The following is a 17,913-nucleotide window of genomic DNA, read 5'->3' on the forward strand; positions in this document are numbered from 1 at the left end:
GGAAATAGGCTTAAAAATGGGTCTAAGATGTGTTTGTCGGCAGGTTAGATAATGGTTCCATATAAATGGCTGAAAGAAAGCCAGGTGTAATCCAGGACAATACCTGGTAGCTCAAATAACACTGAGTGGGGAGCTTTACCAAATAAACTTAAAGTCTACAGGATACACCTCCTTTTTTCAAGATGTCCCTACCCATATTTTATTAACAAGGCTACCACTGTGAACTCTGATGTGGCTGAATAAAAATTTCAGAAACAAAATTTTTAGACTTCATGCCTTTACTTCGCAAGTGTCACAGTGCATGATTTTTTTTTCCAGGTTATACACTAGTAATGTAGTATGAAATATTCAAACATGCCAGTGTCTCACAGAGTGCCAGTAAGGTTTTGTACCAATCCCAAGCCCCTTCAACAAAATACTTTGAGCTTTCTTTGTCTAGGGACCAAGGCAGCAAGACAAGTTCAAGTCAACCTGCAGCTATCAATCAATCAATCAATCAATCAATCAAATTTTATTTGTATAGCACATTTCAGCAGCAAGGCATTTCAAAGTGCTTTACATAATTAAAATAAAAACAGAAATAAACAGTGAGAAAGAGAAAGAGACTAAAACAAAACAACAAAAAAAGACCACTATGCATTGCAAGTTCTATCTCTGTTTTTTGTTGGACATTATGGGCAACCTTTAACAATCTCTGGTTTAAAATATAAAACAGTTTGGTCAAACTTAAGCTATTCCAGCCATACTAACCACTCAAAGTGAATTTACTAATGGTCCTTCGGAGATAAATTATCCAGATGGGGAAGTAGCACATCACCATGCACAACCTGATCATTGTCAAGACAATTATTCTTCTAAACACAGAGCCCCTCCCCCGTCCTCAGGCCCCTTCCCACACACAATCTCACTCACTTGCATGTTTGTGAAAAGAAGATGTGTTGTTTCATCTTGTGAGCTGGAAGTATTGTTGCATCTGTAATTGAATAAGAAGACAAATCTACCTTTTGCAAAACTGTTGGGTCTGTTGACTTACAGACTTCCTATCTGTAAATCAACTTACAGATAAACCCTGTGGTAATAGAAAACTTTACAAGAATACATTTCTAAATTATCGACTAGTAGATTTCAAGTGAAATCATGGTTCACCTAAGGAAAACCCAACTATAATTTACTCCAAAGTCCAAATGAAAGGAAAAGCACTTTTTCCGTAATTCTATTGCGCGTGCTATCCACAACTAACAAACCACATAACAGTTTGTTTTCCAACGAGTTGCTCTGATCTGTGTCCAGCAGGGATGATTAGAGTTATGTTCTTTTCCAGGTTTGGCATTTTGAATAAAGCCCCCTTGAAAACTAACTGCTAAATGTCACAAAGGAAGAGAAAAAGGGAGAAAATTTATGAGTATGAGAGGGACCAACAAACAGAGAGTGAGGGAGGATGAGAACAGAATAGCTCATTGTGCAAAATCTCTCTGGGTGGACAGTCTTCGTAATGAGAAATGTTAACATTGCCAGACTTTTTTTTTCTGTCTTATTAAAAAAAATCATTATGCTCACACAAAAGAGTGTGCCTACAATCCGTCCTACCAATCAATGTCCTTTATAAGGATGGCAGAACACAGAATAAATGTGTTCATACTCTTTACTGAATGGCACTGGAAAATAGATGGATCCCCGTACCTGAAAAATAATTTGCTTCAACGGGAAATCATCTTCTTGTGAGTGGGAGTGTGGTTTCTGAACAAGAAATTGTAAAGCTCCATCTGTCCTATTCCAAAAAGGTTTTTTATTTTATTTTCTTTAGGGTTGCATCTGTGTGGGTTACCCAGCTAAAATAATTTGTGGAAATATATTGTCATTATTTTTGACCTCATGCAAATCAAACACAGAACTCTCCAACAAAAGTTTGCACCCTAAACAACTCTCAGATGTCTGCCTGAACAGCGAGTAACTTTAGCTGGGCTGTGTGGCCATTCCTGGTATGTGTGCAAAACATTAGACTCCCCATGTTTGATCTTAAGCAAAGTCAACACTTTCTAAGACTGGAGGTGCCATTGGCAAGACATCTAAAGCTGATATTTAAAAACTTTAAAAATTATGACCTCGCTTATTGACGGCAAACACAAAAATGTAACTTTCAAGCACATATCAGCTTAAAAAAATGAATCATGTCCCCAGTTTAGAGTCAAGTGTTAGCTATGTTTCTCTGTGGTTAGACTCAATTAGAATATATGTTCAAATCAGATTAAAAGTACCCTTTTGAAATAACATCCTAAAAACAGGTATTAAAATGTAATTAAACTCTATTAAAAATACTTTTTATTGGTCTGATGTAATATTGAAATTATAAATTTCTTGCTTTTATTAGCTGTAAGTGGAAAATTACAATAAGAAACAGAAAGAAAGGCATTCAAGCATCCATCTGTGTGTAATTAATCTATATTATGTGTTTCACTTAACTATAAAGTTCCTAAAATGAAATGATTTCAGTAATATTGTAATTTATTGAATGGCTTTGTATTAGTGACAACCTCTGGTGCAAGATGGTCTGTTAAGTGTTTATGCTAAGATTACATTTGAGAAAAACAGGAAATTAGCTTGAACCAAATCTCTAATGACACACTGAGGATGCAGTTTTGACTTAAGGTGTTTAAGCGAAGCTAAGCTTGAGTGGTGTGTGTACATGTGTGTGTGGAGAACTAAACCACAATGTCACTGAAAGTTAATATGATTAAGAAAAAGCAATAACATTTTCATCATAATCAACTTGCACACAAATAAAGAGTCATGATTATGTATTGTTTTGAGTTTGTGTTGAATGCAAAAACATAATCACATCACAATCTTTTAATCTGTGATTGTGGTTATTACTCGTATGCATGAATTTGAAACCAATTAAGAAACTGTGAAATCAAATCATACAATTGATAAAGTGTTAGACTTTCACATGCTTAGGTTAGTTAGCTGCTAAGGAGATACTGTTTTTGACACCTTCACCTGATGACTCTATGATTTGTCACCTTTTGCATGCTACCACAGCTACTAAGCAAATCTCACACAAAGTATATGTAGAACCAAACACAAATCTTGATGTTGGTTATCATCTGTTGTGGAAAAGCACCATGCACAATGTTGCACAATGAAAGCCCCAAAGGCAAAGTGTGCTCTACCATCTATTAAACTGCAAATGTTGAGACTTAAGTATCATCATCTGCTCCTGGCCACTCAGATCTGCCAGGACTCTTGACTGTCATAATACTCATGCACCACAATTTCTTGTGACCGCAATAACTGTGTGTGCCAACACCGACGATAATACTCCCATTCAAACAGTAACACCAGTCATACAACAGAAAAAGAAAACCATGAATCATATCTCAAGATGAAGTTCTAAAAGAAATAGTGTGCAGAAATCTGCCGTTTTCCTCATTTAGATAATTGCTCTCTGTGGGACAAGAGCACAAAATAATTGCACTGATATCAAGGTAAAGAAGAAAGAAAAAAGTGTTTTCTTTCACTTGTTTTCTTCTTCTCTTCTGAATAGTCAGTCAGCAAAAGCAGCTTGTACATCATGTTATGAGATCCCCTGTTATTAAAATGTTTCTGAATACAGAAACAGTTTCACACAGCGATATCCAGCTCCTCCCAACATGACACTTCATTTGGTGAAGCAAGTGTGAGCTTTTATTATGACTGATGATTAAACACATAGAATGGTTTATCCCACTTCAGCAAAAAAAGTCAACAGTATTTTCCCCCAAAATTTAAGCTTAATTGTCTTTGTTTCCTTCGTAGCTTTTTATGGCAAGGGTTATTAGAATATTCACCAGTTTTAACTTTTTACAGAAAAAGTGACATTTGCAAACTCTGAAACCCCAAGCTGCATGACTAGAGTAGTTACAGTAAGTGAAAATAGCTTGCAGCTTTTGTGGCAATCTAATGTGGGTGACAGTAATGAGTGGTGTGCACAATGCCTGTCAACAGAAATGTGCAGGCGAACAACACTGGCAGACAAAAAAAAAAAAAAAGCCATGGACAATAGCAGTACTGAATCCACATAATTTAGTTCTAGATTTATTCACTAATCGGTAGACTCACTCTTATTAGCATGTGCAAACCCCTTATTCATCACCCTCAAAACACATGTTAGGCAATGAGGAAACCGGTATCCTAATGACTGTAAAAGACTGAATTGGTAAGGTGTTCAGAGTCTCACACAAAGACGTACCTCGCTCATTGTGTGCTACTATTTGAACATTTATTTTTAAAGTCTTGCGCGTCATGTTAAGCTCAAACAGTCACAATCTGGGACACAGCTTTTGATGCGCTTCGATCTCTCTGTTGATTACACAGAGGAAGTCAGAGAGGAGGAAAATGACAGGAGTCAACAACACATGGAACATCGATGTGTCCAACCACCACTGTCTATTTAAGTGGAATCGACTTTTGCTCATTTCCCAAATTACGCATATCTGACTGGCCCAACGCTGCAGGGGCTACAGGAAGTACGGGGACACAGAGAAAGGGTCTCTCTCACACACATGCTCTCTCCGTTTCTCCATTTCTCCGCAGGGAATCAATGATGTCTGCTTAATTATTGGGTGAATTTAATCAGCGGCCCAGCAGTACATACTGGCTTGTGACCCTGTAGCTGTCAGGAAGTCATTTGGTTTCAAGCAGTTAGTGACTGAATACCACCACAATAATTAAAGGTACACCAATTTAATTGCTACAAAGGTGTAGAAGTAGCAAAAAACTGCCGCCGCATTGTTGACGCTCTGTTCTCAGCTATTCATGGACAGGCATTAGAGAACCACTGCTCATGTTAATTGTTTTTGTAACAAATAGCACAGAATCCCTTTGACCTAGATAGAAGTATATGTGGATGCATACTGTCATCATTATGCACTTAAAATTAGTTCATACCAGAGCCAACATACACACTTGTATACATTGTGTATAACTTGTCAAAAGATTGCTTACTGTGTAGTATGGTATGTTTCTAATTACTAATTTAGAGCTTAGGTAACTTTAAAACTAGTCTAAGTAGCAATACATTATTTTTTTGTTTGCTTTGGACTATTTTTGAATGTTTTTCTCACATAAAAGGGACAAAGCTTAGTTGTGGCTGTGATTTGTTTATTACATTACAAAAGTTACAAAACACATTTGGAAAGCTTTAATTATTTGCTTCAGGATCTACTGAATTTACATCAGTCATGCAGCACATTTTAATCCACCACCAGTTATCTGAGGTTGAAATTTATTTCACAGAAAGAAATGTATAAGTACAAAAATAAGTACGGATATTGCTTGATCACGCAATATATTTGTTTTTTATAGCTATGGATGCATTTTTATTTTATGTTTTTGCTTTAGGGATGCTGATAAAGTACAAAGGGAGATTCATTGAATGAGGACGGGAGTGGCAGAGACGTATGTTAGAGTGGTGTAGGAGAGCTGTGATACAGCAGTGAGGTGTGCTGTGGGGACCACAGAGGTATTCAAAGTGAAGGTGAGACTCGGCTCTAAGCCCTTTCATGTTTGCTTTGGTGATGGACAAGCTGACAGATAACAGGAGTCTGTACATACTCATGTTTGCAGATGACACTGTGATCTGCAATGAGAATAGGATGCAGATAGAAGAAAGGCCACAGAGGTAGAGGTATGTGGTGGTGAAGAAAGGATTCAAGATTAGGCCGAGAAAGACAAAACATCTGTGTACTTCACAAATGAAGAAGGTAGGGGACTTTAAATTCTTAGGCTCAAAAGTCCAGATCAGCGATGGAGAATGTGGGAAAGAAGTGAAGAAGGCTGCACAAGCGTGTTGGATGTTGGGTGGAGAAAGGTGTCAGCTGTGATCAAAGGGCATCAGTAAGAATGAAAGGAAAGTTGTACAAGACATCAGTGAGAGAAATGTGGTTTAGAGACTGTGCCAGTAAAGAAAAGACAGGAGGCAGTACTGGAGGTTGTGATGTTGAGGATCTATCTGGGAGTAATGAGGATGGATAGGATCAGGAATGAGTGCATCACGAAGCACAGCTCATATTAGATATTTTGCAGAAGAAGTCAAAGATGCTGAACTGAGATGGTTTGGACATATTCAGGGGGAGATGATGATTATATCAGTTGAAAGAAGCTGCAGGGCAGGATCCCAAAAGACCAAAAACAAGATTTATGGATGTGGTGAAAAAGGACAAAGTTAGTTAATGCAAAAGTAGAAGATGCAGAAGATGAGACTAAATCAGTGTTTCTCAATTACGATCCCCAGGCTCCTTTGCCCCTGCATATTTTAGATCCATCTCTGTTCCAGCGCACCTGATCCAAATAATTGAATCACCTCCTCTGCATGCCATCAACTACTGGAGAAGCTTGTTAATCACCCACTTATTCAAGTCAGGTGTGCGGCAGAACAAAAACTCCCAAAACATGCAGGGCAGAGGGGCCTGAGAACCAGAACTGAGAAGCACTAGACTAAATAAATAGATGAATTGATGTGATGATGTACTGAAGAGAAAAGCCAAAAGAAAAGAAACGCCCTCATTGCACATTTTATAAAAATTATTAAAGTAAAAATCTAAAGAAAACAAACGATATTTTTTCACCAAAAGGGATGATAGAAGAAGGAGTAGATGTCTAGTTTCTCAATTTAAAAAAAGACATGCGTTAAATTGTGTCCTCAAAACATTAAATCTACTCATTTTATTTGTTGGATGCAATTTCTCTGTTTTATATTATAAGAATAACATTATAAGAATAATAAGCAATTATAACTGTTTTTTCACAGTATAGTACCATAACACGAGTAAATTCATAGATATAAAATAGGGCTCGAAAGTGATATTGACTTTTTTGTATTACAGAGACGTTTTGCAGGCATGAACAACAGCCACAGCTCCCATTGGTCATCATTATGGGACTCCATAGTGATTGTGATTCAATTTATAGAAAATCCCAGACTACCATCTTATTATCTCTAATTTGACATTTTGCTTACATGGAAACCATATATACAGCTGGTAAAATGCTGGCAATAGAAACAAAGCCTCCTCTGATCAAGATATTTTTTCCCCTTGATCAATCCGAGTAAAAATATTGACTGATTCAGAGTCTCACTTAAATAGTTTAAGGATATAAATCAATTCATGATACCTCAGCATTTCTTCATGATAGAGAGGATATTTATTTCTGGACTTTCCCTAGCTATTCTAATTTTCAAAAATTAGTAGCATAAAGTTACGTAATAAAGTATTCTCATGTAATTGTTCTATAAAGACTGAAAATGGCATTAGGACTAGCTATAGAAACAGTGCTGCATTTCATCCTTCTTCATTACGACCGTCTCCCTCTGACTCCGAAATATTGAGTTGCAATTGCTTGATTAATTTTAAGAAAATATGTCCAGTGTGTATGATATAAATCATCATAAAAGCAGCAGAGGCTTAGAAATGGGTTTGGTAATGGGGAGTTTTCATTGATGCATTATTAGCTATGTGCTGCATCGACTGATGGCCCCAATCCATCAAAGAACAAAAAAACAAAACAAAACTTGATGACAATCCCGATCCCGTATATGAGATTGGATTAGAACATAATATAAATATTTTCTAAAATCTACTCCATTACACAATGTTTTTATGTAGGTGTATTTGTACGTGCTCCTTGCACTTTCTTTGCTGATGCAGAAATCTGATCAAATTGAATAAAAGAACATAATATTGTAGGAAAAACAACTCTTGTGTTACGTAGCTTTTCATTTTAGTTTTTGGTTGTAACGTCTTCGGTCAAGTCCAACAGAAAATATTGTATTACTTGTTTGTAAAATGATTAATATAATGAGATTACAAATTCAGCAAAAAAGAATGTTAAATTTCCTAACCAAACAGCAAATGTAATTTCAGACTCAAGGGTCAACTTCTGTTAAATTAAATCTACTGGCACACTTTGGCACAGCACTCACTCGTGTATTAAAAAAAAAATAATTTCAATAGAAATAATAATAAATAATAAAGACATTCTAAGACTAAAATAAAGCTGTATAAACTCTTAACTTGTGTCATTTTCATTGGGTTTGGAAGAGTGTTTTAGAAATTCACAGCAGACAAAGCCACACAAATTCAACCATTACAACTGCTCTGAATTGCTTGAATAAAAAAAATAACTCTAAAGTAGTTGGCAGTGAAGTCTGAGTAGCTCCAGAGCAGTGATTTTTTTAGTCAGAACTCAAAGAACAAAAACTTCTGAAAATTGGTGCCTTCTTGTGTAATATTTTTAACTGTGAAAGAAGTTTGGTTCCTTGCAAAATATTGAAAGTGGATATCGGCAATCATATTTTCAAAAGCTTATAGCTCCAGCTACAAGCTTTTATAGCCTATAGCAGAAACTGTTCCAATGCAGCATAAACACTGTTTTCTAAAGGGTGGCTTGAAAATTATGTGATTATATATTGGATTTCCAAGATTTTTGTGCATTTAAAGTAGTAGTCTAGGAAAAAGCTGATTTCTTTGCAAAAATGCTTGCCTTATGAATTTATATATACACGAATCTATTATGAAGTTGATTCGTCAATTTGAGATTAGATAAATTTGTCCATTTGGGATGTCAATGGTTTTAAAGGACAACAGAAAACTAATTTTCTCTCCATGCAGCCCAGTTTCTAAAACAGAGAAACATTTGGGTGATGTGCTGTTTGCTCGAGTGGAATAGATTTTGCGTGGCAAAACTTAGACTTTTAGACCAAATCTGGACTTTCCCCCCCAACAGATTTTAAAAACACCTTTGGTTGCAAAAGCTTTCCACACTGTGGATGCTCTTCACTTCTCGTTCCACACTGACACACTGGATGATGTACTTAAACATCAAAAAAACATTTTTTTTTTACTCACTCCATCCAGACGTTGCGTCTTCCTCACTCTCCGAGAATAAAAGCAGCCAGGTTTTCTTCCACGATAACTTGGGGAAGATATTTTTATTCCGACTTGACAGTTTTGTTTTCAGGCTGCCAGTTTGACACAGTAATTAGGGGAGGAGAGGAGACATGTCATGTACACCGTGTCAGCGAAAACATTTGCAAATATAGAATATTTCAGGGTAAAAATCAGTTTGCAGCCTATACAGCAAATAACTGAACTGATTCCGGCCCTTTATCTCTGTGTCCAGATCCCTTTATAATGGTAGCATGCAGATGTGGTTGACATATTTTTATTCAGCAAAACATTATATTTTAAACTATTTCTCTTTGTCTTCAAGAAGACTGTGCCATTGGAAAAACAACTGTAAATGCAAATTCAAATCACAATGAACCTGCACTGTAGAATAATTAATGTATTCAGGCCAGATTTTAGGGCCCAATTTCCCTTCAGCGAATAGTTTGTCTTCACCTTATCAGTCAAGGTTTTACAAGAGGGAGACGTTCAAATATGTTCCAATATGTTGGATTCCTATAGCCTTGCTTTGCACACACAAACCCCTGCATGAGATCAATTACTATTACCCAAAATATTTTTATTTACCAATTATTTTCATAGATAACTTTACTATGACTCTAGTCTGTTTTGGGGAAAGCTCAGACTATATATTTTCTTTTTTGCTACTTAAGCTACTGATGTATTATTCACTTATTTGAAAGCACATTTGGTATATTTTAACACACCCCAAAGGCTCAGATTCCGCATGTTGAAACAATGTGAAAATCACAAAATAAAATTTATAAAATAATCAGCTTGGATACATGGAAGAAAACCATAGACCATCAACTGTCTGCTTTATTCTTGGGTAGAATTTATAGATGCCTGAAGGTGTTCAAACAAGTATGTGCAAAGTCCAGTCATTTTTCAGTTCTGTGTTCCAGAAATGAACACGTTTTCCTCCAAACTAAAGCATATAACATAGGGAAGATCTTGGGTAAAGCATGGACAAAGCACAACCTAAATGTACAGAAGTCAATATGTAAAAAAAAAAAAAATCCCAGATGAGGCTTTTAAACAACAATACATAAAAATATCCATCTGAAATGAATGTCAAAAAATAAAATTAAATGCATAAAAACGAGCTAAACATGAAATTGGACTACAGCAATTTGAAGCTAAATTAAATCTACAGTTTGTTTAAACCAATGACAATTTGTCATTGGTTTAATGGCGTAACGAGAAGCATCGTCATGACGACATGATGATGGGGAATGTCAGAAAAAGTAACAGCTTCTTAAAGAGACACAGGCCAATTTCAAGGCATCAAATTGCAAAGTCAAATTTCGTCTGATGTATACCACATTTTTAAAACAGCTAAAGGTTTTTTTAGTGTGCATTGAATTATCACTATGTGCCGGGAAGACAAATAACACTGCCCATTTGCATATCTAGTTTAAACCGTATCAAGCCACAATCTCAAAAATCAGCTTTTTTTTCTGTCCTTTTGCAGCACAGCTGTTACACGAGGTGAACCATTGCTGTTTTACCCTCCAGCTAAAGGTGTCTCTTGAGTCGCCGTGTTTGTATATATGAACATTCTTCACAGGCTGCCTGGAGGGGGCTCCCGCCTGAACTTGAGGCTTTTACTTTACAGTAAGGGACTAAAAGCAAGTAGCACAGAGGTCATCTGAAACACTCCCTTCTCCCAGAAGGACATACATGCAGCAATGTTCTTATAGATATCACAAGACGCATGCACTGGCACTGATATAAAGTCTATGCACAAACACCGACACGTGACTGGAGCGGTAAATGTCGTTTGAAGAAAAGATTGTGAAAAAAGATGGGAAACCCTTAAGGATTATTTCTGGAATTGAAAGTGAAGCCATATGAGAGCGGGAACAAACAAAAAACTGAAGGCTAGAGAGACATATGAGGAAGGAAAGTGACAAGGAAATGAGAGAGCGAGAAAGATGGACAAGGGGAGAGATAACACCAGATGCTAAGTAGCTGCTGAAGTGGAAGAATTCCAGTTTAGATACACGCAGTTTAGCTAATGAGGAACATTAACGTGGCCTCCCCCAGCAACTGTAAATCATAGAGAGCATAGGAAGATGCAAGGATAAAAATGAAACCGTTCTAGTAAAGTACTTCATAATAAAAACCATAAACCGAGCAGCAACACTACCAACAAGGAGCTTCGGCTGAACTCTGAACTCTCTCTATTCTGCTTGAAGCATTCTGGCAAAATAAGAAATTTATACGTCTGTGATTTAACAGATTGAAAATAAAGACCAAGGTGAACACATCTCTAAGGCACACTGTAATATAAATCAGAGGCTTATCAGTTCCCCTGTGTCGTCCCGTGTGGAAAACACGACTTTCAGGTACAGGATGGAGAGAACAGAAGAAAGATCTCCACTCCTCTCGACTGTAAAGCCCTCCATCTTGCCCACATTATTTCAAGTGGGCAGTTCACATTTCTCCCTGCGTTTTATGATCCTATCAGCTTTTCCATTTTCGCCCTCTTCGTTCACTGTTTAACACACAGTAAAACAAAAACTACCACAAGGCCTTAAAAACCCCAATACTCGCTCCCTGTCCCACCACCATAAATCCTCTGTGCTAGGCAGCGCAATTATTTTAATACACTTCCGACAACTTTAACGGCTCAGTCGATTGTGAGGTCAAAGCAGATGGCATCAAAACAGTTTGAAAACATAAATGTCTTTTATTGGTGTTCCTGCATGTAGCAGAGAGCGGGCGTCTTGGACATCCTCATTGATTCTTGTTTTACCCACACTCAGCACTGTCACTCTACACCGTTCGCAAACTACATATGGGAAATTTACAGCACCTCACTCGATCAGACATCCCATTCTCAGCGAATACTGCAAACTTGTTGTTCCATCAACCCTTCTGTCTGTGTCCCTCCCCCCCCGAAATTGAAGAGAAGCCCGCACACACTGCCTTCTTTCTGAAGCAGCGCCGTCAAACAGACGAGCTTCTTGATAAGATGAACATAATTGGTACAATCATCCCGTCTCCTGTTGGTGAATTGGACCCCTGTGAAGCGCTGTGTGGTTGAACGATTAATGCAAGAGGAGAAAAGTGAAGCTGAATGTTTTATTGTCTCAAGGATTTATTTGAGCAGTCTTAACCTTCATTAATTAGAGCGCACCATGCGCATAATTATTACGATCAGGATCATCAAACCACGTCAATGGTTTTCAGCGAAGGACGGCAAGTAAAATCATCTGCAAGTTATGGTGTGAGTGGTATCCATGGATATGTTAGGCATGTTGGTGGCGTTGGTCGGATAAAATTATTTGGATTGAATCCCATATTCACTTATACTGATGCCCCTCACTCTTAATTTGAATCAAATTTGCTCTACAGAAAAGAAACTCCTTCAAGATCTTAATACATCGTTAGAACATCGTTTTGACATAAGCAAATCTAACACCCATATAGTGTCATGCAAAACTATTCATAATTTTTTTTTTTTTTTTAGATTTTGTTACCAACTAGTATTTTTACATGATGGAATAACACAAAGTAGAATGTAAAAATATGAAAAGTGACGTACGCGTTTGTATTCAACTTTGTCAAGCTACAATTTGCAGCAGTTGCAGCAGCAGTCTAAACTTATAAAAACTGAAACTACTTCACAGTTGCATTGTATAAAGTAGCTGTGAACAGCAGTTTTCTAGCTAAACCACAGGTCAATTGGATTTACCTTGGAAACATGGTTGAACCATTCTGACACATCATTTGATTCAAACTATTACATCGTAGCTTTGGTCGTATGTTTAGAGTTGTTTTTGCAGTATCATTAACACGTTTCAGAATTGCTTTCCTTTGTATTTTGGCATGTTGCTACTGTCAACATCAATGCTACTCCTGCAGAGTCATAATCCTAAATATAAGATTTAAAAACATTCTCCCAGATTCTGCAGCCTTCACCACACAAATGTATAAAGTTATGCAAATAGCAGTAAGTGCTGCCAACAAATCAAAGTGCTTTGCTAAAGATACAAGACTGAATCATATCTGTGTAATGACGGAAAAAAAACTCATCTGTAATGAATTGGCTGAAGTAAAGCTGTTCAAATTGTCAGTTTGGCAAAATACGAACATCTTGGCTCCATTAAATCCGTTATTTGCAATGAGCAATGAACCAAACATTTGGACAGCAGCATCTCATTTGTAGAAAGTGTTTTCACCACTTATGAAAAGCGTCTTTGTGGATATTAACAAGTATGTTGATGTGCAACTTTCTATTCAAACTAAAAAAAGTGAGTTTTGTTGAATATGGCCAAGCTGCAATTATACATGCGCAAAACAAAAAAGAATTATCTAGATTCTTCTTAATTCTCAAGTCAGTCCAATGGCCTGAAAAGGAGTGTATACAATAGTTTTCCTCACACATTTGGAAATAAAGTAGTAAAAAGTGGGTGTAAGCGAAAATCGGCCAGTCGAGGTGTGGCGTTAGAATCCTGCTAAAGAAGAATGATTACTTAAACTGAACCTAAAAGGTAAAACAGATATGTAAAAAACATATCTTTTTTACCCTAAAAAGATAAATTTGTCTTAACTTGAAATGACATGATTTAAGTCACATTTAAGCTATAAAAAGTTTGTATTGCAGTTCAATGTGCCATCACATTTTAACATTTTTACAGGAGCATACTTAATAAATCAATTATCTATTAATCTAATTACTCTTAGATCTTAATTTGAACCAGTTTTCAACTCAGATTTAACGACACGTTCCTTAAATAAACAAACGTATAAAAGAGCGCAATACTGTTAACCAAAATTACATTTAAGGCAAAGTTGATTTAATTATTTCACAATATACAACGACAGTATGGTGATGAATACACAATAAATTGGCATGAAATTTACTCGACATCCACATCTTGCACACTCATACGCTGCACAAGCCAGATTATTATACGCGTGACATCTCATGGAGAGAACCGTAAGTGAAGGAAAGCAGATAAGCAGCACAGAACAAGTAAACAAAAAGATGGAAGGAAAGTGACAGAGGAAAAAGTTGGCATTTGTTCAGACAAATGCCCGTGTCTTGCTCCTTCACCTCGAACACATAAATCAAAGCAGCCTGTTCAGGATTCAGCACACAGACTGACAATGTTAAAAAAAGCTACAGACATGGTCCTTAAAAATATGAAAAAAAAACAAAAAAACAAACAATCTCCCTAATTCAAATTCTATGCTCAATTACAAGCATTTGTTTTCATGTTTGTGTAACAACCGGCAGACGGCCGTTTCTGTAGTAGAGTCGCACTAATCTAATTGATAATACACTAGTGTGATGGATATTAGAACCAATGGTTAAAGATTTCTATCTCTGTTTTTTCTCTTCCTCTGTGTTTAAATCTGCACATTATCTGATGGACGCCGCGGTCGATAATTACAGCTGGTTATGCGCGCGTTTAACTGTCTTCCTAACAATAAGTAATGACCGTATAGCTTAGCTAACACAATTAACATTAATGCGAGGGGGGCTGCGGTGGGGGAATAAAACTCCCATCAAAATAAAGCATTATGTAAATTATTAATTATAACGCAGACAATTGCAATCTTGTTCAGCTGCCCATTGGCACTGAAACAAATGGGAAAAAAAAGTCAGAAAGGAGAGAGAACGGTGGCGATAGCCCTGAAAAGGAGGGAGTGTGAGAAATATTTCACTAATACCACCTGCTCCTCGAGTAATTTACTGAAACCATTTGCAATTCAAAGACTAAAGCGCAGGCTCTTATCTAAACTGACTCTCTAAAAATGCAAACTAGAATGTGGGAAAGACTTGAGCAAGTATTTGTGTAGATTTGGATTTGTTCGACTCTGCAAGATGTAATTAATGACGTGTTAAACATAGAATCAGAAATCCAGACATGAAAACAAATTTTTAAAAACAAAGAAGGTAAAATACACTGGAAAAACTAATATTTAGATGCTAATCTAAACTTTGACATCATCGTTATTTAATCAGGTCAAGATTTTAAGCATGCGACCAAATCGATGTGATTTCAAATAAAGATATGAGACAATAAAAGCCAGTGCAAAGACTTGAACAGGTAAATAGCCGGTGAGGTGAAGAAACCTAAGAAAAAATGGTCCACTGCAATCACAATGAGAACGATTGGAAAAAAAGAGTGAGCGATCCCTCACATTTTGTGTCTCAGCTTAATGGTAGTGGTCTCACATGGGAGAAAGGGAAAGCCAAGCTTTGTGTGAGGAATGATAACCTCAAGCCCTCCCATTCGCAAGCATCATATCACCTTGGTTGGAAAAAAAAAAGCCTTGGAAATCAACCGATCAGTCTCTGCGTTTACATGAAATGATGGTTTTCTCTCTGCTTGTCTTCCTATTTTTCACCACATCTGCCTTTTTTCCCCCCTCTCAGTCTGTCCTCCTCCAGACAGGTCCAGAGCTGAATACATCACCTCTGCTTTCAATATTGTGCTATTATCTAACTGAATCGAATCCCCAACCCCAACCTGTTCTCCTGTTCTGACCATGGACAATATGTCTGTCGGACTTTGACAAATTAAACCAGCTCGATATATGGCAATAACCTTCACAGCAAAACACTGGGTGGAGGTGTGTGGTGAGGGGACTTGGGGTGTTACAAAGGCAGAGGAGCAGAGACTGAAAGAGGAATGGAGACACGTTCAGATGGATGAGTTGATCATTCAAGCAGGACTCGCTATTTCAAACCACAATTGAATGTATGTACATCAACTTTAAATGCCAACAAGAGAGAGTAGCTGAAACATGCTAAATTATCTGAGATAAAATGACAAGTTAATTAATTTCTCCAACAGTCTGAAAGCTTTATAATTACTGTCAAAAGAAGTACAGCGCATAAAAATTTAAGAACAACATCAACCATGCTTGGAAAAAGGTCATTTTTGGGTTGCAAAATGAAATCATACTGCAGTTAAGACTAAAAGTCTTTATATAAGTAGTGGATTCAAGTTTATGGTGATCTTTTAATTTTATCCACATGTTTCTTTTGATTAAAAGTAGTAACATTTTGGAGTGTTTAATTCAGAGTCCTGACGTAAATCTGATAGAGAATCAGTGAATGGAGCAAACGATTAAGGTGATGACAAGAAAAAACCTAACATGAAAGACCTGGGGCTCATCCCGACACATTTTGACTCAAAGTCCAGTGGAAACATTCAAAAAGCTGGTCATCAGATTTATAGGAAGAATTTGACAGCTATGTCAATAGAGATTTTCCATTAATCATTTAAAAAGGGATGAATTTTAACATGCTATTTTCTAGTAAAATTCTAATAAAAAATAGATATTTCTTTTTCAACTTGACACTACTTTTACATTCCTGAATCATCTTTCGTGATAACGTCTGTCTTACTATCAGAGTAAGAAAAAAACTCTTTGGGTGGATAAAAATAGATTAAATCCAAATCTGCAAATCTACTAAGAGGCTATGAAAAATTTGGGGCTTAACTGCACTTTATTTACAACCTCCCCCCCCAAAAACACCAAGTCACATCAACACAGAATGTTAAGATTTATCTGTATATGGGAGGTTTTATTCAGAGCTACAGTTGTCTATTAATTGTTTTCCAGACAAAAAACTATTTGAAACTACAGAGCGTAATAACCAGTCACTTTCAACAAACATCAACTTCAATTAAGACAGTGACAATCTGACAGAAGCATCAACCAGTCCATTCTTTTCCTCAAAGCAAGCTTATTTAGTGACCCTTATTAAATTGTTTAAGCGGGACTTGCTTTGCAGACACGTTTTCCCAGGCTTTTGACACAAAGCTCCTGCAGCACACTTGAACCACACTGCAAACAAAATATCCTCTCAACAACCCAACAATAAAGGGTCGTTAGGCAACTATTGTTGTGATTTCCTCTGCTCGGCGCGATAACGCCTTGATTGATGCCGAGCCTCCCCAGTTAATCACCTGCCCTAGACGACGACTGTAACGCTCTGGCACAAAATTAAAAACTGAGATGATGCAGCAACTTCAAAAGGCTGACAAATGTGCAAAAAGCTGTGCGTGAGTGAGGATCCGAGACAGGTAGACATGCACTTACCACAAAGTAGCTCGCACATGCAGATCAGACTCTGCTCCATTTAAATAAAATAAAAAAAGAAAAGAATAAAAAAAAAGCTCAAGTTAACTCACCCGCTCGGAGCTTTGTGATGGACTCAGTCTTGTTCTCTTTAATTTCTTGGTGGCGCTGCGCAGACTTTCTGCAGGAGGGCGCTCAGCCGTCCTGTGCGGCTCCACGTAAAAGCATCGATCTCTCTTGGCCAAGTGGAATGAGTCCCTGCTGCCTCCACGAGAGTCAGATGTGCTCAGCCCTCTCTGCCGCTCACACAGCCTCACACAGACGCACAAGGAAATATGAGGATGGGCAGCCTGGCGTTCCGCTCCCTCTCTCTCTCCCTCGCGCGCGCGCTCTCTCCAGCGAGCTGAAGATGCTCTCACCCTGGCTGCCGGTTTCTGCCCCTGACACCCCCTCCAGCTATCCCCTCACTCTGTCACTCTTTTTTTTTTTTTTTTTTTTTTTGCTGAGTTGAACTGCATGCGATCTCACCATCTGCCTTTTTTTTCTCTCTCTTGCTCTCTCAATTGATTCCTCTGGCTTTCACCTCTCTCAGAACTGATCGATGTATCTTTGCTTGTGCAGCCTCTAGTGGCCGTGCTGCTCGGAGGGTCCGAATTTATATATTTATATATTTTATTTTTATATTTTTCTTTTTAAAAAAAGAGAGAGAACATGAAGGTTGCTCTAGGATTTCAGCTTGCATCAGCTAGAAAGGGGAGAGGGAAAACCATTAGAAACACCATGCATTGCTGAGAAACGCATCTAGGTAGATATTCTTTTTTTTTCCCCCAGTTTCCTCCTGTTACTTGTTAAAATGAACCATTGATAATTGTTGATGTTAAAGAGAAAATCTAAGAGAAGACTAAATTAACGTTTC

At 37.3% G+C, this 17,913-nt stretch overlaps 1 protein-coding gene across 6 annotated transcripts in view; it reads right to left on the bottom strand.

Moving 5' to 3' along the window:
* tnr (tenascin R (restrictin, janusin)) overlaps window positions 1-17,600 on the bottom strand; it is a 175,156-nt gene extending 157,556 nt beyond the window's left edge. For 3 of the 6 annotated variants that reach the window (XM_081597802.1, XM_081597800.1, XM_081597804.1), the window contains exon 1: window positions 17,111-17,600. The gene's annotated coding sequence lies outside the window, so the exon portion shown is untranslated. The remainder of the gene's footprint in view (window positions 1-17,110) is intronic. The other 3 variants (XM_081597801.1, XM_081597803.1, XM_081597798.1) reach the window with 1 other exon arrangement.
* Between the last annotated feature and the right edge of the window lie 313 nt (window positions 17,601-17,913).

The sequence above is a fragment of the Poecilia reticulata genome, chromosome 17 (genome assembly GCF_904066995.2).
Source record: "Poecilia reticulata chromosome 17, P_reticulata-male-v2, whole genome shotgun sequence".
Lineage (NCBI taxonomy): Eukaryota > Metazoa > Chordata > Actinopteri > Cyprinodontiformes > Poeciliidae > Poecilia > Poecilia reticulata.